At 43.9% G+C, this 21,965-nt stretch overlaps 1 long non-coding RNA gene and 1 pseudogene across 2 annotated transcripts in view; both read left to right on the top strand.

Moving 5' to 3' along the window:
- LOC147821406 (protein S100-A10 pseudogene) overlaps positions 1–21,713 on the top strand; it is a 38,358-nt pseudogene extending 16,645 nt beyond the window's left edge. The window contains exon 1 of the transcript XR_015447047.1: positions 1–21,713. This exon is cut by the window's left edge and continues 16,645 nt beyond it. The product of XR_015447047.1 is annotated as a protein S100-A10 pseudogene (transcript).
- Positions 1–21,965, top strand: part of LOC106008418 (uncharacterized) — a 45,764-nt gene extending 23,799 nt beyond the window's left edge. Inside the window, exon 2 of the long non-coding RNA XR_015447048.1 lies at positions 2,988–21,965. This is a non-coding gene — a long non-coding RNA (uncharacterized LOC106008418). The remainder of the gene's footprint in view (positions 1–2,987) is intronic.

Here is a 21,965-nt window from a genome sequence, read left to right as displayed (position 1 = left end):
GTACAGAGGACCCCAGACATGGAAAGGAATGTCTGATGCTAGGAAAGGAAATAGCATCCCAAGTTCACAATGCATCAGGAACCGTGCTTCCTCAGGGACGTGGGGAGCTCATCATGCACCAGACAGAGCTCCAAAGGGACCAGAGAGGAGAGAGAGAAGATCGTGGAGGGGTGGGTGTGTTTACTGCCTGGCCATGGTGACGATTCATGGGTATATACACACTTCCGGACTGACCAAGCTGTACACTTGCAGTTTATCTAGCAAATATATCTCAATTGGTTAAAAAATATAAAGTAGTTAAAACTAAAACTCTAAAAAGGAAAACTTAAATATTTCTTAGTTTCTCTATTTCAACAATTTCATATGCAAAGTTGACTCAAGAAAGAAGGGTGAATTGTCCTATATCTATGAAAAATTAAGGCAGAATTTTAAAGCTATTCCAAAAAGAATACTATTACTAGAAAAATTTTCATGCCTATTTTAGCGAGTATTTAAGTGGAATTGATTTTTTAAAAAAAGCTAGAAGTAAGTCCGAATGTTCAGTACTCATTAAAATTGTAAAATATGCTCAACTCAACAATTAAGAGCCACGGATGGTGGCACAAGCCTATAATCCCAGCACTTGGAAGGCTGAGGCAGGAGGATCATTGAGAGTTTGAGGCCAGTCTGAGCTACACAGTGAGTTCAAGACTGGTCTGACTCACATGGCAAGACCCTGTCTCAAAAAAAAAAATTACAGAAAAAATCTAGTCAGGCATAGTGGTGCACTCCTGTACTCCCAGCACTTGGAGGCTGAGGCAGGAGGATCATTGAGAGTTTGAGGCCAGTCTGGGCTACACAGTGAGTTCAAGGGCAGCTTGGACTACTAGTGAGACCCTATCTCAAAACAAAAGAGAAACAAAAAGCAAAAACCAAACAAAAATAGAGAAAAAGGGGCTGGGGATTTAGCTCAGTGGTTCCGCCGCCTGCCTCGCAAGTGAAGGTCCCGAGGTCAATCCCGGTACTAAAAAAAAAAAAAAAAAGGAAAAAATCCAACCGTAGTAAGAGTTATCAGAATTATCTCAATAATTGATAAAGCTGACAAAATTTCAATCCTGACACAAATATTTCCAGAGAATAAAAAAACTGCTCAGACTCCACAACTGATTGTATGAGGTTAAAATATTTTAATGCAAAATCCAGTAAAAAAGGGAAAAATCAATTTCATCCATGAAGGAAAATACTAAAAAGTCCATCAGTATATAAAAAAGACATGTTTTGATTAGTTAGGTTTCTTCCCGGAAATATAAGATTGGTTTAGCATTAAAAATACATTAGGTTATACCTTAACAAATTAGAAGAGAAAATTATCTCAATAGATGGAGAAAAAAGCTTAATAAAATCCAACACTGTGTTCCAAAAACTCTTAGGAAACTACGGCTGTGGAGAACTTAATCTGATAAAAAGTCCTATCAAACAATCTTTAGCATATCATATATTTAATGGTAAAGTGTTAAAAGCACTTCCTTTAAGATCAGAGATAAGGTAAAGGTATTCATTACTATGACTTTCATTATATTCTCTATTTTATGACAAGAATGTTCACATCAAGACTATTCAACATTGAACCAGAGATCCTAATAGTGTGATCAGATTTAAAATAAAGGAAGGATGGAAGGAAGGAAGGAAGAAAAAGCATAAGAATTAAAAAGGAAAAATTCAGGCCAGGGATTTAGCTCAGTGGTGCCGCCACCTGCCTTGCAAGCGCAAGGTCCTGAGTTCAATCCCTGGTATCAAAAACAAACAAACCAAAAAAACCCCTCAAACTGTCCTCTCAGACAATACAGTTTCCTTTGTGGTGGAACTCAAAAGATCACCAGATAAACTATTGGACTTAATAACTTTTATAGGGTTGATATGTTCAAAAATCAACATATAAAAAGTAATTTGCATTTCCATATAACAACTAGTTAAAGAAAATAATTTTAAAAGTACTATTCACTTCAGCAATAAAGCAAAGTATCTAGAATAAATCTTGACAATAAATATGCAGGTCCTGATTGGGACAATTAAATTTTATTGAAAGAAATGAAGAAAATCTGAATAAAAATGGAATAATAATATACTATGCTCATGGATAAAAAGATCCAATGCTAAAGAAGTGAAAGCAAAATGGAATGCAAATACAAAGCACAACTTTTTTTGGTAACCAGGAAAATGAACTAAATTTCTACCATATTAACAAAGATTGAGAGCTCAGTACCAAATGTTGGAAATGATGCAGAACAGTGGAAGCTGGCTTGGGAATGTGAGTCCGTACCATGGTTTGGGTTCTTGTATAAAAGTTGAGTGCGCCTGCCCACGTATACCATAGCCAGGATTTCTGCTCCTTTGGAGTGGGTCTCTGCACGTGTATGCTGCTGGGATGTGCCTGCAGAACCATTCCCAGGAGTGTTGTTTGCAACTGTAAATAAGCCAGGCACAGCCTACATGTCCACCAACGGAGAACTTGCATAGAGTGTACCACAGTGAAAATGAACAGACTGCCCCTCAACGCAGCTCCATGGAGAAATCAGAAAAACAATGTTAGGCAAAAAGACAGGAAGGAAGGAAAGACAGGGAGGGAAGAGGAGAGGGAAAGATAAAATAATTCATAAGAGTAGTGTGGAGAGCGGTGTTAGCCATAGAGACTCCATTTTAATCTTACCCTCCATTATAAAGAGCAAGGAGACTATGTTATGAGGAACCGTGTTCTTGCCAAGTCAGATGTTTATTATGATGAACGTTCTGTAACCCCAAGAAACAAAGAAGCCCATGAGAGCGGGGAATTTCCAAAGAACTAGAGAACAGGGAAGTAGGTGTCTCTGGATAAGGGTCATGATTAATGACCAGACTCACCTAGTGTATAAAAGAAAGGTGAAAAATAAACTTAGGCGCTCGGTCTTTGGGAGCCCTCCCGACTCTATCTCTTTGTCTTTATTTTTCTTCATCCTCACTGCCCCATTCAGGTACTGTTCGACAAGTGACGGCGGGCTCCGTCAGAGTAGACAATACTAACCAACACCATTTAGAGACCCATGTGTCTGCTAATGTTATGAAGGAGAGAATGGAACCAGCGACACCAAACACAGTGATGCTGACTGGGCCGTGGAGGTGGAGGGCAGTGGGCACGAGGGGCTTCTCACCCTGGACATCCCCGGTCTCTTACGCTGGGTGGGGTGGGACAGGGGTACTCTTTTGATTCTTTAAACCATGCATTTATACTGGAGGTACTCCTCTGTAGAAATGAAATATTTCACAAGGAAAGATCTCAAAACAAAATAAAAAGACTGTAATAAAAGGCTGTAAATTATTGAGCTACTTCGGCTGCTATGGTTGAGATAAGAGCTCAGTTCTGTAATAAAATCCACATCCATGAACCGGAAGGCTCTGTGTTCTTTATCTCTGAATGACTCATATTTTCCTTCGGGATCCCTTGAACAAGAACCCGCAGTAAGGATTTGAGAGCACAGAGCACGGCGTATTTTTCTGCAGACCAGAGAGTAGAATATGAGGCGGAAAAGCAGGACGGGGAGACAGGGAAGCAGAGAGACTGCTACGGGGAAGCTGGAAAAGTCAACAAATGGTGTGCTCTTGAGGTCTTTGCTGAGCAGAGGCCTCACCTTCAGCAGGACCCCAAGAAGCACAGACTGGCAGGGCAGAGCTGGTGCCACACCTGCAAAGCATGTGCATGGCACACAGGCTGTGCATGGTGAAAAGCACCAGACACATTCGTTTCCTTGAAGACAGCAGTGGAAAGGGAAAAACGCACTATTTAGCAGAATTTATTTTTTCACTCATGTCTTAGGATCATCTTCCAGGAGTCTTCTCTGACTTCCCCCTGGCCAGACCAGATTTTGCAGTTCAGTGCCTCCCTGAGGCCCTGTGCACTTCCCTTTCACTGTCTTTGCCCACAGGACCCCGTTAGCCAGGGGGTACCTGCCTCTCCCAGCAGGCTCTGTTTCTGGACCTTCACTGGCACATGGGAATTCACCAGTCATTTGCTGAATGAGAGTGAAGGCATAGTGAGGGAACCAGGGGGTAAGGAAACAGGTTGTATCCAGAGCCAAGAAATAGTAGGAGGAGACAAAAATAGAGCTGAAGGAATAAAACAGAAAATCCAGACTTGCTTCATTTTAACACCATTCTCAAATTACCAATATGCTTTTAATGTATCTTATTTGAATCTTTCTTAATTTTTTTTTTCCGGGGCATCCCGAAGAAAGGCATAGCAGGTGAGATCCATTGTTAAATGCATTCTTTTCCTGCTGGAGTTCTGAAGAGATGGGCTTGGGGTAAGGCAGGCACAGATTGGCAGGCCATTTTGATTAATGATAAAGTAGCTGTTTGAAAATGTGGTTCATGCTGGGCACGGTGGTGCACAGCTGTAATCCCAGCACTCGGGAGGCTGAGGCAGGAGGATCACTGTGAGTTTGAGGCCAGCCTGGGCTACATAGTGATTTCGAGGCCAGCCTGAAACACATGGTGAGACTCTGTCTCAAAAACAAAAACCAAAAACCAACAACAAAGAAGAAAATGTGGCTCATGTTGTGAGCAGCACCAAGCCCTGGTGAGACTGACTTTCCCACACAGCAAGGGCCACCAGGGCAGCCTGGGTTGGTGCCGCCTGTGGCCAGGTGGCCCCCAAACGGGGGGGGGGGGGAAGAGCAACTCCAGGCTGATGTTCCAGTCCCTGCTTCCACATCCGGGATCAGGTAGGCCACCTTCCTCAGGGCACATTGTGGGGTGCACAGAAGTCAGGAGAGTAACACTAATCGATGTCCTTCACAGGGAAGAAAACGCCAGGGGCAACGAGTAGGCTTCCTGGGACGGATACCTGTTCTAAAGTAACGGCAAAACAAGTCTTTTTTATACTAATGGGTGTTGCTTGAAGTTTGTCATCATCGTGACAGATTAAAATTCAACAACAGACAGATTAAAATTCAACAACAGAAGAGAGAAAGAGGCCAGATATAAAGAAACAATATACGGCCACTTTCACAGTGGAGAAATATTCTAAATTAGCAGTCACTTTAGCATTTTTAAAATAAACCTTTGGGAGGAATAAATATCACATGTACATGGTACAAAATTCAAAAGGAATAAAGTGTATAGAGAAAAAGTCTTTCTCCTACACTGGCGATTGCTTTTAAGGGTTATTTTCTAATTATACACAATCAGAAACTCTTTCAGTTGCTCTTTTGCCCTGATTTGCTGAGTAGTCTTCAGTTTACAAATGGACACATGGAGCTTAATCGGTTTGAATGTCCCCTGGAATTCAGATTGCATGGTGCATTTTTGTTTCTAGTTTTTAAAGCTAACTCATTAGCTTTTAACTATGCCTCAAATGCAGCACATGAAACCCAACTCTGCTGACTCGCTTGTGCTCGGAGTTCTAACCAAGACTATCAGAAATAAATTGAATTCTGGGCTGTTTTGTCTACTCCAACATCCCAGCAGACCCCATCTCTCATCTCTCCCAATTTCCATACAGAACTTCCAAGGTAATTCCCTGGAAGAGGGGCACAAGTATTGCCTCTGAGGCCCATGGGTGTCTGATGTCATGTCGGGGAGGTTGCCATACAGCCAGGATCGGGCAGCAGGACAATGGCACTGATGGCCCGAAGGCAGTGGGGACACGGCTGCAGCTTTGCTCTGCTGGCAGGCACACCGGGTCTTTAGCTTGAAGACAACTGGAGAAAGTCGGCAGTCTGTTCAGTTACACACAGTGACAGCTTCCCTATCTCTTGGTTTGAATTGCTACAACTTGAAAAAGAGTGTTTTTCATGGTTTTAACTTTAATTCATATATAAAAATATATAAAGTATATATTTATGATTTTTTGGTTAGGAAAACCAAACAAGTGACATGTATAGTCGCTTACCCCAAATTGAGACAGCAATTATCAAATAAGCTAATTGTTTTCTTTTTTTCTTTAAGTGATTGGCCTGCTGGATTGGGGCCAGGCATGTGCTCGGAGAGGAGCCCACTGAGAAGCTGACTGGAGCCCAGGGAGGGAGCTGCACTTCCCCTTTGGAGCTGGGATGGGGCTGCAGGGGCTGGCATCAGAGAGAGGCTTTCCAGGTGGAGCTCTGGGAAGGGGGCCTCGAGGCCCTCAGGGACCAGGAGGTGGGGCCGGGCCACCCGCCCTGAGAGCTGCTGCCTTGCAGCCCTGCCCATCCTTAAAAGAATAGAATAGATTACAGAAGTAATTCAGAAGTGTAGATAGATAACAACCACTATGTTTCTACCTGCTTATATTTGTTTATATTAGGGAATTGGCTTATTTATATTAATTTTATATCCTACTTCTTTTTTTTTGGTACCAGGGATCGAACTCAGAACCTTGAGCTTGTGCAGTAGGCAGCGGCACCACTGAGCTAAATCCCCCGCCCCATATAATCCTACTTTTTAACGAAATTCTCTTATTATTTACAATAGCTTTCCAGATATATATTTTTCTCTTTACTTTTATTAATCTGATGAATCATATTAGTTGTTGTCCTACTATGAACAAACTGAGATTCTTGGACTAGATTTTGTAATAAAGGATTGTCTTTAAATGTACCATTGGTTCTCTTTGGTAATATTTGGGATTTTTTTTTTAAAGTGAGACTGGGCTATAGTTTCTTTTTTGGCAATCTTTGTCAGGCATAATATTAATGTTAGACTCGTTAAAGAGTTGGGAAGATTTCTTATTTTTCCAATCCTCTCAGCTGGATTAAATAGCATTACAATTATTTCATCTTTTATGGTTTGACACAATTCTCTCGTGAATATATCCTTTGTCTTAAACACAGATTCCTCAGTTCAGCCTCAGCTTTATAAATTATGAAGCTCAGAAAAGCTATGTTAAAAGTCTTCCCTCCCAACCTCCACTCCTATCCTCAGACTGTCTTGACCCATCATAGGATTCTGAGATTTATTTGGTGATTTAGAGCAAACTATAAAGCAACTATCTTGTAACTGGAGCGTTTAGGATGGGTTAGGGGAGGAGGCAGGATGGGAAGAAGAGAGAGAATGTGGAGGTGTTTGCAATCATACGGGGAGAACTGGTGAGATCCTGGAACAAAGCTATGCGGTGGTGATGCAGAGGAGGGGTATGAGGAAAGGCTTGGTGGGAGAAGTCAAAGGCGCGGTCACTGACTTCACGTTGAAAATGCAATGAGATAAAGAACAAAAATAACTCTTGCTGGGGGTGTCGCTCAGTGGCGCAGTGCCTGCCTGGCAAGCGAGAGGCCCTGGGTTCCATTCCTGATACCAAAAATGAAAACGAAAAAGAAAAAGATGACTACCATGCACAGAGGAAACATCTAAACATCCAAATGTCCCTCAGCCGAGAGTGGGGAATTAAAATGTGGCATATGCACGCAGTGGGGTATTGTCAGCAGCGAAACACGAGCAAACCTTCAGCACAGCATGCCAGGTGCAAGAAGCCAGTCATGAAAGATCACGGATCAGACGATCACATTCACACGAAATCTTCAGAGCAGGCAAATCAACAGGGACACAAAGTTGATTAGCAGTTGCCTATGACTGAGGTAGGGATAGAATGGGGAGGTCTTTGCTAATGGAGATGGGGTTTCTTTTGGGGGTGATGGAATTTTTTTATTTTTAAAAAATGTTTATTAGTCCGTATTTGTTGTACATAATTACATTCATCACGGAGACTTGGTATGTGTATATGACACATTTTAATTTTTTTACTTCTCTTTTCCCCCTTCTCTGCCCTCCCTTCATTTCTTGGTCCCTTTCCCTTTGCAAAGATCTGTCTCCTGTTTCTTTTGCTTTAAAGTTAGATCACGGTGACAATTGCACAATTCTATGCGTATACTGAAAACTATGGATTAATATACTTGAAAACAAAGGTGAATTGCATGGCATGTGAATTACATCTCATTCAAGCTGATTTTCTGAAAAGATTACTATAGCACGAATCATAGATATATCTTTTGGGGACTAAATCCAATGGTGATGACAGTTGTCAATAATGATGGGAGTAAAGGAAGAGAAACAGGTTTGGAAGGAAAGCTGCTGAACTCAGTTCAGAAAGGCAGTCAACAGTGACTGAAATAATGAAGAGGATAAACTGTCATGAGATGAAGATGAGACAAAGAACTATAGAATCATAGTTGCATTCACTCTCCAGCATATTATCCTGAAATTTTATATTAAAATAGACTGAGCTCCTAAGTTTTAAAAAATGAGCTGAAATTTTCCTCTGCTTTCCATTTTCTTGTTAAAAGATATTTGATTTGTTTATTACAACTGTTACTCAATGGAATGTTAATTTTCACTTGTCATTACCAGATTCTAAAAGGATTGCAAGGTTAAACTGTTTTTTAAACCTTTATCTGGAGTTGGATGGGAAGAAGAGTTACTTTCGGATACCGTGAGAGGAGAACCGTCCCCTCTGTGACTGGCTTCCTTCTACAGGTCCGAAAGCCCAGCTCATTTGTAGGACAGGGAGGGGATAGAGTAGGGAGTGTGTTAATTCAGACAAATGGAAGAAGTCACACACCTGATCCAGCAGCAGAGGGTCCTGGCCTCCACACCGGAAGCTTTGGTAATTCTGTTGGTTAAGGCTTCACACTGACCTCTCCCGCGGAGGCTGCAGGCAGATCTCTAGCAAACTGGCATCCTGCGGGGAGCCAGGTACTTCAAAAATTTCTAATTAGAGGTTAAAGGTTATCTAAGCTCCGCTGCCAAACTGACTGCCTGACCTTAAAAGCCAAACAGAGGCTACTGTCCTTTCTTTCCCTCTCTTCTGTAGCCATGACCTCAATTAGAAACACAATTTTACATGCGCACATGAAGCTGTGTGACACATCAGGGCTGAGAAAACAGGAAAGGAGCCTGACCATACCCTTTCCATCTTTGCTTCTGAGCATTCACAGCACAGGTGTTTACACATCGGGCTGCAGTTCCAGCCAGGGCAGGGAGAAGACCAAAGCGTGCAGGAAATCATGACATCCATGCAATTCTTCTGTCTCAGAAGCATATTCCCTACATTTTTAAAAGCAAGATAATTTCAGTCTTGAGTTACAGATTGTATTGCCCATAGAAAAATCCATCCAGACCACAATGGATACAGCTCAATTTATACTGTGCTATTCCTGCCAAGAATAAATGAACAAATAAAAAGCCTAGAGATTACCTAGTTGATACATTATTTCACTGATTGTGGTTTAGGAACTATATCTAACCCAACTGTAAGCTGTCACCACCTGTACCAGCAAATGTGGTCACACATTATAGCTCTCTGCAAATTACCATGGATCCAAATCCCTTTGTCTTTCAATAGCAGCCTTTATCTGCAAAATGATCCTGGTTGTTTCTGGAGGTCCCTGAACAAGTGCTTTCCCTGTATCCACAGGGATACACTTTTCACCTTCCATCATGCGACAGAATCATTTGTCCTTCTGGGTAAGATGTACCAAGCACCTGTCGCCTACTGCATGTGAGGGATGAAGCTGAATGCTACAGACATCTCTGCCCCTAGTGCTTTTCCTTGCCTGCTCCAGTTCTCATTTGTCAACGTTCATGGATGACAAGTGGCTGAAAAGTCTTTACCACTTCCTCTGCTAAGGAAGTCCACTATGAAGCACTCAACCAAGAATGTGCTGAGAACACTGTCTCCTAATGTCCCCAAGCTTCTGATTTCAGGCACCAGAACAAAGCTAGGTTCCATCTGGAGATGGGGACATGGCCCTTCTCATCTCTGCTGCTCTTTGACATCTAGCCATGAAGCAAGGCCTTTTATTATGGTAAAAAGACGCTATCATTAGCTTCATGAAGATACTTTCCCTTGCTTTGAACACACTTACCCTGTGGCCATTCTCGCCACTTTCTGAAGCAGTTCTGGAAGTCCTCATGCCTGGATATGTTTAAAAGGTGTGATCAAAAATATGGTGAATGCTGCTGTCATGTGCCATCCAATGGAAAGGCATAAAAATGATGCTGTGTCCTCATCCACATTATTCACCAGATCTGGCACTGTGTGACTTCTGGCTCTTTCTCAAAGTCAAAATGATCACGAAAGGGAAATGTTCTGAATTGACACAGGATACAATAACAACAACAGTGCAGCTAAAGACACTCACAAAAGAGGACTTTGAGAAGTGCTTCAGAAAGTGCCAAGAGCAATGGGATACGTGTGTTCAAAATAAGAGGCACAAGTGGCAATGTATCTTTACTGTAAAACATTTCTAGAAAAATTTACACACACAGTTTTTTGATCACACCTTGTAAAACAAACCTACCTGAAGATTCTTCCCAGAGCTATGGCAATAGTTGTGGTAATTTATGCATAGCTATAATATGTGACCACATTTCTTTGCTTCTACAGGTAAATACAGGTGACAACTGGGTTAGAGATAGTTTCGAAACCATAATTAGTTGACATAGCAGCAGTTCAGTGAACTTTGGCCATTCTTCAGCCTTCTCAAAGCACAGGCTGACATGGCAGATGTTGGTGCAAGTTTCTTCAATTATTTGGAGATAATTATAAATAGCAAGGAGCTTGAGTTCAGAGCTGGGTGTAGTACTGAGTCCAAAGTGTAAACAATTCTTACAGACACTGAAAAAAGATCCCAGGCAAAAGATCCCAGGCAAAAGGGTACAATGTGGTCAGGAAAAAGATTCAACTCTATAAGACAGAAAATGCATGTTTTCTTAGTCACTTTCTTTGTCACTGAGAAAAAACTGACACCACAAGTCAGAAGAGGAGAGGTTTATTCTGGCTCAGTTTTCAGAGGTTTCTGCCTGTAGTTAGCCAGCTCTAAGGTAGGAGGGTGTGCAGGAAGGGTCAGGTGGAAGAGTGTGGCTCACGTTATGGCAAGTAGGAAGCAGAGAGAGAAGGGAGGAGGTGGGGAGGGAGATGAACCCTTCTGGGTCACACCCCGGTGGACAGGAAGCTGTAGCACCCCCAGAATCCAAGCTCCTTCCAAACACGTGAGGCTATGGGGGCCATTTTAGAGCTAAACCATGACAATGTCAGGGAAGAACATGGAGCAACTTCCCAGGGCAAACAAAACAAAACAAAAACAGACTGCAGGTCAATCAGATGCTATTACTGAGGCGTTTGCTCTGGGAAGTCGAAGGAGAAATTAAAATAATCCATCCAACAGCAAATCTGCACTCCCCATGGGCGAGGAAACATTGTAGTCCTGCAGAAAATGTTTCTACTCTACTGTGAAAAAGAATAGAAGAGTATGATACCTGCAATGGCTCACACTGGGTATTTATGACTAGGATGTAGATCAAGTAGCTTGAAATTTGAAATTTCTGGCATTTTGCTCAGTTTTGTTTCTTCCATCATTTAAATAACCTCAAATGATATATTTACATTTGTTAAAGGTTTTAAACCAAAGAATAAGTAAATTCTCAGCCTATGATTTGAAATAATGGTAATCAAGTATTGATTTTAAAGTAACATGTATTTGTTTTGGTTTTTTGGGGGGGGTACGGGGGATCAAACTTGGGACCTTGAGCTTTCAAGGCAGGGGGCAGCACCACTGAGCTAGATCCCAGGCTAGTAACATGTATTTGTTGTAAACAATTTTTTAAAATACAGAAGTAAGTACCTAAGATAAAAAAAGGTCTCTCTGGTTCTATCCTGATCTCTACTCCACAGAAGTAGCACTGTTATATTTGCAAAATATCCTTGTCTTCCCCAGTGCATATACATCTTCCTTCTAGAATATGGATTTATATTATGTAAACTGTTCTTTAATTTGGCTTTCATCACTAAATAATTTAAATTGAATGTCTTTGCATGTCAGCAAATAAAGGGCTATGTCCTTTTTGAAAGTCTAGTATCACATCCCACTATATGATGTTACATTATTTATTTATCCAGTTTCCTATTGATGGACACTTGGGTTATTTCCAGGTTTTGATAAGAGACAGTTCTGAAATTAAAATCTTTGTACATTCATATTTGTGCTTTGTGTAAGCATTCTGGGAATGCTTAATTTCTCATGTTCTTAATTTCCTTTATTTTTAATTTATTTTTCATAACTGTCATGTAGTTCTAAGAAAGCAAAATGAATGCTTGTTTGGTTTCTTAGGACATTTCTCAAAGGTACAGACACCTGAATTAGTCTGTTTTTAGTGTCATGAAATACCTGAGGTAGGCTCCTTTATGTAAAAAGAGGTTTATATTGGCTCATGATCTGGAGGTTCAAGGTCAGGGGGGTGCATCTGCCGATGGGTCTGGCTGGCAGAGTGGCTAAGTAGGGATGGGCATCGTGTGGCAAGAGACAGGAGCGTGTGTGGGTGTGTGTGTGTCCTCCTGACCTCTCTCCTCTTATAAAGCCACCCATATTTCCTTATGGGCTCCACCCATAGCCTTATCTAATTCTCACTTCTCAGAAGCTCCACCTCTAGACACTGTCATCAGATTAAGTTTCCACCCTCCTAATATCTACAATGAGGTATTAAACTGCAACACAACATAAGAACGCTTGAGGGCAACACTCAGACTGTGCCAAACCATCCAGCATGTTCCTGGTTAAAAATACCGATTTCATCAGTACCTATACCTTACACGTATAGCTCACTTAGATGTAAATTGTAAGTACCTGGGAGCAGCCAGAGGCTTCTTTTCAAGGTCTAGGGATGGAAAATACGCTCCCCCTGTCTCCTTGTTATTATTTGCTGACCCATTTGTTCACAGATGCATAAGGCCATGCGTCCATTCACACTTGCAATGCAATTTTCACCCAGTACTTGCTCTTCAGTCAGCTGCACCTTGGGTGCCATGCTGGTCATCAGAGCCATGTGATGGAGTGCCTCACTGCCTTCACCAGGACCCCAGTCTGTCCAGCTTAGCGCAGAACAGAAAGGGAGCCAGCCATTACAGAAGAGTGGGAAGGTGGGCCATTCACAGCCGGGCCCTGGAGAAATGGGTGGTGTGTGTGCCCACCGGAGCATCAGGGCCACAGAGAAGACTGGGACCTGGTTCTGAGGACCAGGAAACCATCATATCTAACCAGCAAGGAAGTGACTAAAAGCTCAAGCCTGGGCACCCTGATGGGTGATGTCTGGCCAGGAACCACGTTAGCAGCTCTTAGAGGTGGGATGAATGCACTGTGCACAGAGATACACCTATGCCTTTTGGGGGCCAGGAGCAAAATATCAGGGTTTAAATCTGGAATGTTCCCCAAAGTCTCCCGTGGTGGAAGGCACCGCAGTCATCACCCAGAGTGTGCAGTTGGGAGGTGGGTCTCGTCTCGAGAATGCAAACCCGGGAGGTCCATCTCCCGCCTGGCCCCTCCCTGCCCTGCACTTCCTGGCTGCCCTGACGTGAGCAGCTTCCCTCCCGGATAGGCCCTTCCACCATGCTGTTTCTGCTTTGGAACCAGTCACCCTGGACTGTAACCGTGAACCAGAATGACTCTCTCCTTTAAGGGCAGGTGTTGGGTATTTTTCTTAGCAACAAAGACAGTTTGGTGCATAGCCTTCAAATTATTTTAATATATGCATTCATAAAGGTAAATATGAGTATACATGAATTTTCCTTATGAGAGGAAAATTTAAAAACAACATGCAAATTAATTAATATGCATGCTATTTTAATAAACTTTTCTTACAGAGAATGTGTAATTCACCTGTACCGGTTCAGTGTCCCTAACACCTCCCCTCTGCTCATCAATTTATCTTCAGGCTGTCCATGCTGTCTACTTTGCATTTCCTTTCCTCTAGGAGTGTTTCAGCTTTCTGCCTCTGTTTCCTCTTCCTCCATTGCTGATTTTCACTTTGGAGTTTTACTCTACATGCTTACCCGTCTGGCTCCCTGACTCTGACTAAGGGCAAGGGCTTCAACACCCCTGCTTTCTTGGGCTCACTAGCTTCTGGCCAGCACTGCCTGCTCATTGCAAGGTTGACTGCCCACTGGGAAGGTGTGCATGCGTGTGCATTGGTGTAAGCTATGTGTGCATTGGTGAGCAAGTGTGCTGCAGAGCCTCAGCTCCCCATCCACCAGGAAAGCCTGCTGTCTTGGCTCTTGACTGGGCGGTGTGTGGTTTGAAAGCCACATCCACTATTATTATCCTAACTTAGAAACTGATTAATAAATGATAAACAAACCTATTGGGACTTTTATATTAAAAAATTTTATAGCATAGCTCACAGATAAGTCACGGTAATGTTATCAACATTAGAATTAACTCTGAGGGATTTGTGTTTCCGGTTCCTGCCTCCTTTCTGCCTCCCAACTCAGGACGAGCTTCATTTTTCCTTCCCAGGTCAACGGGCTCCATTCCCTGTCTCCGCATCTCAGCCATTGTCCCCTCCCTTTCCCTGTGGACTTTGGGGTCACACTTGGAACGATTTCCCTACCTTTCCTCACCCTATCCCCTCTCACCTCTGCCTGGCAGGGAGTGCACTGCAGTGTTGCTTGGTGCAGGCAAATGGAGGACCAAGTTCACTTACCCAGAGGCTGGACCGGCACCCACCCATCCTCCCCCTCCCTCCACAGAAAGTCCTCCAGCTACTGAATGGTTACAGTCTCCAGACCTTTCATAAAAGAGGTGGCGCTGGGGGAGTTACCAGGGATAGGAACGCAATCTAACAGTAAAAGAAATCATTTGTGTTTTTCTAACACTTAGCCTGAAAGAATTCCAGAGGGCTCTGCAAACATTGCCCAGATCTCTCTAACTCAATCAGCAAATACCATTAGTCGCCTATTTTCTAAGTGGGAGGGGGTTTCCAGCATGTGAGCTCCCGGAAGGAAGACGCAGGGTCAGAGCTCCACACCTCACACCCGTCACACAGCAGGAGGCAGGGAGAGGCCAATCCTGCCCTCCTGCTGCAGCCCAGGGCCACCTGCAGAGCTCCGCCCTGGGTGTTTTGATTCATAACTTGTCCCATGTTCTCAGACCCTGAAGGTTTAACAGTTAGGGATGCTGTTACGAGAAAGAAAGAAAAGAAAAAGAAAAAGATGCAATTAGCTTGCCATTCCCAAAATGTGAGTTGGGGAGTATTCAATAAGGAAAGGATTTGTGGAAACAGTACCAGTGCTTGGTTTGAACTGATTCATACCAGATGTTTAAAGAACTAACTGCAAAAATAATGATGTGCAATGAACAATATAGCACTCAATTTCGTCTAATGCAATGAGCACTGATCCTACATTTGAATGATCTGTACTGGAAAAGAAACTCGTATTTCAAAAGACACATGTGCTAAAATTAGGGATCTGAAAAATAACTTTCATAGGCCTATATTGTTCTCTATATCAAGGCAACTGTAGTTTGAAAGATTTATTCCAGGAGGAGACGTAGTATGGAAGAAGATAAGAAAAGGCGGGGTGTGAAAGGGGAGTGGTTGGTGAGACACGGGTTTCCTGGAGGATCCTACCAGAAGTGGCTCCAGGCCTCTGGCAGGAAAGGCATGAGTGTGGGAGTTTGTGCCTCACCCCACAGGGTCAGTCTCTGTGAGAAGCACAGTTTGGTTTTCAATATTTATTTGTGCTTCTGAAAGAGCATTAAAGGGATCCCAGTTTAATTCAATATATTAGAGACTCGGATTCCTGGCGGGGGTTTGGCGGGCCTTCTCTGCATCCTCCCAAAGTCTGTTCAGGAGAAAGAAGTGCTCCCTCTCTCTGGTTTCATTTATTGATAGATCTAGCTGCTTTCACTAGGTCTTTGGATCTTTCTTCTTCTGTTCTGTTCTTGTTTTCTATCACACCTTTCTCTTCTACCCCATAGACAATTCAGAATGAGGCCAACAGAACTGTCCCAGTACTATAATCCCAGCACTCTGGGAGGCTGAGGTAGGAGGATCACTACTAGTTCAAGCGCTGCCTGAGCAACTTAGTGAGACCCTGTCTCAGACAACAAACAAATAGTGCTAGGGATATAGCTCAGTGCAAAGACCCTGAGTTCAATTCCCAGTACTGCAAAACAAAACAAAACAAAAAACAAAGGCTCTTGAACCCTAAACTAAAAGCAGTGGCCTACACCTATAATACAGCTACTCAGAAGTCTGAGGCAGGATTGTGAATTTGGGACTAGCTCAAGACTCTGTTCTCAAAGACAAAACAGGACAAAATAAACAAAAAACATGCTTGAACTTTAAAGATACATATACTTTGCGGTAGCAATTTTGAAAAAGAATCGTTACAGCAAGGCTGCAGACCAGGAGAGAGATAGGATGCTCTTGCAGTAATCTAGACTCCCTACGATGAAGACCGGAAGGAGGAGTAGTGGGTAAAGAAATTAGGTAATGAGCTCAAAGATGTTTTGAGGCCCAGAAGGACAGGACTTCTTGCCAAGTGGATAGGGACAGCAAAAGAGTCTGGGAGGTCCTTCTGGTTTCAGCTTGGGGACAGAGGACAGATTTTGGTGCTCCTGAATCCAACAGGGACTCTAAGATGCTCAACCTGGACAGAAAATGTTATTATGGAAAGAAAAAACAACGAAGATAGCTGTGTCCATGGAGCTTTCAGGCATCCTGTCTCTAGCAACATGACTTTGTCATTCCTCTACTAACCACCTCTGCACTTGCTACATAGTTTTCTGATAATTTTCCCATGCTGGTTTTTGTCAGGCTGTGGTTTAAAAGCTGTTTCTTTTCCTTCATGGAAGAAATTCCTCCTGTGTGGAAGTAGTGATGTGGCCACCTTCAGTGGTGATTGGCCCTGGACTTTTAGATGGCTGACAGTGCCTCTGGTGACCAGCCACGCCAGTCTGAGGGTCAAATGGTCAGAGCTAGAGGAGATCTTTAGGCTCTTCAGTTCCTTTTACAATTCCTAAAAGGATGCATTGTCCAAGTCTTCGTGCCTCCACAGTTTTTATTGAAGTGCCTCCAAGTTTTCTCCTTTCCTCCTCAGCTTGGAGTTTGGAGCTTGGAGCTGGTTCTACTGAGTGCTGTAATCGAGCAGGAAGTGGGATGCTGGATGTGTTTCTTGGTTCCTTCTGTGTATTCTGGACTCTTTCTTTTTAAAACCTTCCTTGTCTTTGTAGATGTCCCAAGGTGACAATGTTGGATAAAAAGTGAAGGCAGTGAGTTAGCCAACATGTGGACATCTTTTGCTATAATTGATGGAAGAGATGCATTAGGACATGGACTTGTGTCACTGCCTCTGGGAAGTGTGTGTCAGGTCTGTCATCAGGCTGGGAGAGGAGTGTTGAAGGAAGCTCACAAGGCGGGATCCATCCGGCACTCAGAGCCACATTTTGGTGAAAGCTGTTGATGAGTGTGGCCTTTTAGCTACACTGCAGGAATCCGTTGGTAATTCAGTGGGAATGGATGCACCTTCTTGCTGACCTGTTAATAGCAGAGATCCGGTAACTCACAGGAATGTGGCTGGTGCACTCTGCTGCTTTCTGTCTTATTTTAAATTGAGCATTGAGAGAATGCAGTATTTTTTTTAAAAATGGGCAAAGGACTTAGACTTTTTTTTCAAAATATCCACAAATAACCAATAGACTCATGAAGGTTCTCCACATCACTAGTCACTAGGAAAAGGCAAAGGCCACTTCTGTGTTGAAAGCCTGGTTCAAAGAGGCATCTGCAAACCCTTATTCATGGTGGCATTAGTCACAATCGCCAAAAAGTGGAAGCAACTAAGTGTCCATGCACTGATGAAAGATAACTAGACGGAGTCTCCCATACAATAGACCATTATTTACACATGAAGATAAGGGCATCCACATGCTACAACATGGACGATCCCTGGAGACATTATGTTAACTGAATAAACCAATAGGATGAATACTGTAAGAGGCCCCATATAAGAGGCTCCTAGAGCAATCACATGCCTAAGACCAAGAGGGAAAGGTGATCCCTTCCAACTGCACCTCCTCAGCTACTTCCTGGACGGGTGTCTTGCACGGCCTGCTCCCCTTTGCTCCAGCCATTGCTGTGTCCACCAGGGTGACCCAGAAGTCCTATGGGGTGTCCTCTTCAGCCCCTGGGCTTCAGCACTTGCTTATACACAAGTGTGCCCAGTGCCTACCCTCACCTGCTGGGTAGTTTCTGGGGTGGCTTGGTCCAGACTAGCACAGGGCTGGGTGTCACTGAGCCCTCTTCGCTGGAGGTGGACCCCAACACTGGGCCTTTGCCCGCCCTGCAGAACTGGCAGGTGAGCCCCTCAACCACGTTTGTCTCCTTCATTGACAAAGGGATGCAGGGTTTTAACTCTGCCAGTACTTCTAGCTAGAGGCCCATTGCCATTTTCATCTTCAGTGAAATTTTTGTCCCCAAGAAAGGCAGAATTAGTATTTTTTCTGACAGGCTGAGTTGGTGCACTGTATTCTTTTTTTTTTTTGGTACCAGGCATCGAACTCGGATCCTTCCGCTTGCAAGGCAGGCGGCGGAACCACCGAGCTGCATCCCCGGCCCCGATGCACTGCATTCTTGGTTATTAAAACTACTCTTGTAACACTGGAATCTTGAGTCGGTGAATATTCATGACGTGTGGCGAAGCGTGTCACACCCTGTGCAATCTCAGTCACGGAGTGGTGCTCAGGATGTGCACACGTGGACCCTCGATGGCACGGGCAGGTGAGCTGCGGACGAGACTGCAAGGGGCTTTGTTCTTCGCTTCCTGTGGCTTTGCTTCCTGTAACACACATATTAACTTTAAAAAATAAAGATGAGTTTTAAAACTCCTAAAAAACTTTCTTGGGAAAGCAATCAACAGACGTTCAGAGAACAAATTGTCCAGCATTCTGTCACTCGATTAAATCAATATTTTCGTTTGTCTATGTTACATTTTAGTCCTTGTCCATAGATATTCAAATTTTACTTATCTTTTTGTGGTAAAAAACAATGGTATATTCTAGGTTTTATCTTTTCACTTAGTATTATCCCACTTAATGACAACTTTACCATTCAACTACAGTTTTTCTAACTTCTTCCTTGAGCATTAGGAGGTAAATCCTGCCGTATCTTTGTCCATGGTCACATTAACACCTATAGACTATATATGTGGATTCTTGGTTGATATCTGAGATTTTAATCATTAGCATTTCATTAGAACTTGTTTTGGGGGGGGGCGGTACCGGGGATCTTCGGGACCTTGCGCTTGCGCAGCAGGTACACATGTATCTAACACAGCTAAGATCATGAATCCTTGGTCACCCTGACTGTGTGAACCTCAGCCCCCCCACTACTGAGCTGGCTCTTTGTGGCACTGACAACAGCATCTGCTTCCTAGGGTTCTCGAGGGACAGGAAGCCCTCCGTGTGCTCTCAGAGAGCATCGGCTGTTGGCATTATTCCTCTCACTGGAAAGCAGCCTCAGTGACTTAAGAAGATGGCTTTTATTCAGGTGCGAAGCTGTGTCCCAAGCAGCCCTGAGCGAGGATGTCCTCGGCCATGGGCCGCTCCACTGGCTCTTGGGCCATGAGGCCAGTGGCGAGGACATGGTTCACAGGGACTAGAGAGACACTGTCATCTCTGGAGCCAGGCGGCACCCTCAAAGACTTCTGTTTTGCAATATGGAAGTACATTGTGGGGAGTTCATTGGTTTTCTCCATCTAATTTCTAGTGTCAGCTGTGATGTCACAAAGCCAGCCCCAGATGGCACCCGCTGGCTCTCGAGTGCACTGTTAGCCCTGCTGCCAACGTGAACTGGGCCAGTGGCCTAATCCAAACTGAATGCTAATGGGCAGCCCCGTGCCTGAAGTGAAGCAGAATAGCGTAAATTAACAGGTGACATTCCTCTAGCAAAATGTGTACAGATTTTGAGTAATAATAAAATAGCATGGAGTAAATCTCAGGCTGAGAGAAGAACATAAAATAAAAATGTGGCATTAAGAGTGAAGAAACTGGGCTGGGGATTTAGCTCAGTGGTTTCATCCTGAGTTCAATCCCTGGGACCAAAAAAAAGAAGAATGAAGAAACCATTTCTGAAAAAGAGAAATTCAAAAGAGAATTATAAACCCAAGTTCCCTTTCTATTTTTATAGTTAAAAAATTGAGATTTTTCAGGAAAGGTTAATGTTTTGAAGCAAACTGAGTTTTCACTTAAAGAGCAATACAGAATTCCAATAGTTTGAGTCTTTCATTCTCTGAGGAAGGTCCACCAGGAAGTATTCAATTTTTCATTTTCTCTCTAAGACATTTGTCTCCTCTGCAGGCTCCTTTTGCTCATTGGCAGCTCTGAGCCATCTGTCCTGTTTTCTGGTGAGCCTGATAAACACATTTAAGTTGAGCCATTTGGTCATAAAACCTGTCATGTCGCACTGGATTCTGCACCGAGGTGCAGTTGACCATTTTTTAAAAGCTTCATCCCACTGGGCGTGGTGGCGCACACTTGTAAATCCAGCTACTTGGAAAGCTGAGGCAGGAGAACTGCAAGTTCAGACTTAGCAAGCCCTTATGTCAAAAAAGGGGAAGAGGCACTGGGGATGTAGCTCAGGGACAGGGCGCTCACCTAGCATGCTCGAGGGCCAGGGACCATTCCCCAGTACGGTAAAATAAACTGAAGAGCTTCATCTTAACCCTGAAACCAAATTTCAGTCTGACAATAAATCAGCCTTGGTCTGGGGATTTAGCTCAGTGGTTTCGCCGCCTGCCTCGAAAGCGCAAGGACCCGAGTTCGATCGCCGGTACAAAAAAAAAAAATCAGCTTTGTGTCTATTTTTAATAAAATATGTAAATAATTGACAGTTTGAAATGGGCAACTTCTCTCAAATCCTTTGCTAAATGGCTTTGAGCCGTTCATCATATTGGCCTCCCACCATTTGACTCCGTTCAGGGCTTTTTCCCCCCGGTTACCCTCAACCACCCGCTCCTGGGGTTACGTCCTCAAAGCCGCGCCCTTCTGAAACCTTGACTGTAAGCGCCCTGTCCACATCAAGGGCTCTGCTACTACAGCTCAAGGATTCCATCCCGTCAAGGTCTCTGTCTGGACCTCTTTTTTCAACCATCTCCTCTCTCCTGTCTCGACTTCCCTATCACCCAGTTTGGAATCCACAGACTCACGTCTGTTGAGAGCAGTATGGTTCCACAGCCCGCCCTCTTTTGGGGCTCAGCGGGGAAAGCTCTGCCTCAGCTAAACTGTACTTTCTATTTACTTTATGCCTGCACTGGAACATCAGATGAAAAACTGTATCATTTTAAATTCATGGTCATAAATCTCAAGTGTAGTAAACCTTACTCAGCAATCCTCCTCTACTGCTCTAAAAGTATGATCTCCAAAATTACTCTTTCTCCGAGACCTCCCTCACCACCAATAAGTTACATCTGGTAAAAACAAATGTCCTTCCCGGCCCCACATCCCCGCTAGCTAGCACCTCACTGTGCTTCTCTCTCCTGCTGTCCTTGCTGCTGTTGTGGGTTTGCGGCCCACCCTGATGCTCTTACTGATAGGTCTCCCACCACCTCAGCAGCTATTAAGTACAGTAGCTGCCCTCTTCCTATGGTGCCTTGCCCCCTCCCCTGTGTGACATCATGCCAAGATGGTTGCTCCCACCAAAGAACAAACCCTTCTTCCCAGCATGCCCCTGTTCCAACCTAGACAGTAACCTAATACTTGCTCACCTCCTACCACCTAGTGACATCACCGGCTCCTCCATTCCTTAGTCACTACCTCACTCAACCCCGCCTCAGCCCCTACAAGCCCCACCCCAGTCTCTATAAAAGACTCTCCCTGCCCCAGCCATATTGCTTTTGTCTCTCCTTTGTTCAGAGACAGCCCGGCAGATCTATTCCCCTAATAAAGGCTTGTTGTGGCCTGGTCTGGTCTTGGTCTTCGGCCCTTTTACCTGACATTTCTGGTGCCGTGACTCGGATGGTAGATGGTCCATTAAGGGACGATCCCCCGCAGGACGGGGTTGATTGACCTTTTGGCCATCTCCAACGGACCTATCTGCCGTTGCCAGGACCCTCCGGGGCTTTCTACCTTTGCCATTGCTGACGCTACACATCCACACCGGTCACCAATGTCTGGGTGAGTAGGGAGTTCAGCCTCCCTCTCGTCGGATTCTCTGTC

Source organism: Heterocephalus glaber, unplaced genomic scaffold, assembly GCF_053883595.1.
Source record: "Heterocephalus glaber isolate CG9 unplaced genomic scaffold, H.glaber_assembly_v1.0 deba00001743, whole genome shotgun sequence".
Lineage (NCBI taxonomy): Eukaryota > Metazoa > Chordata > Mammalia > Rodentia > Bathyergidae > Heterocephalus > Heterocephalus glaber.
This window is presented reverse-complemented; position numbering and strand designations above follow the sequence as displayed.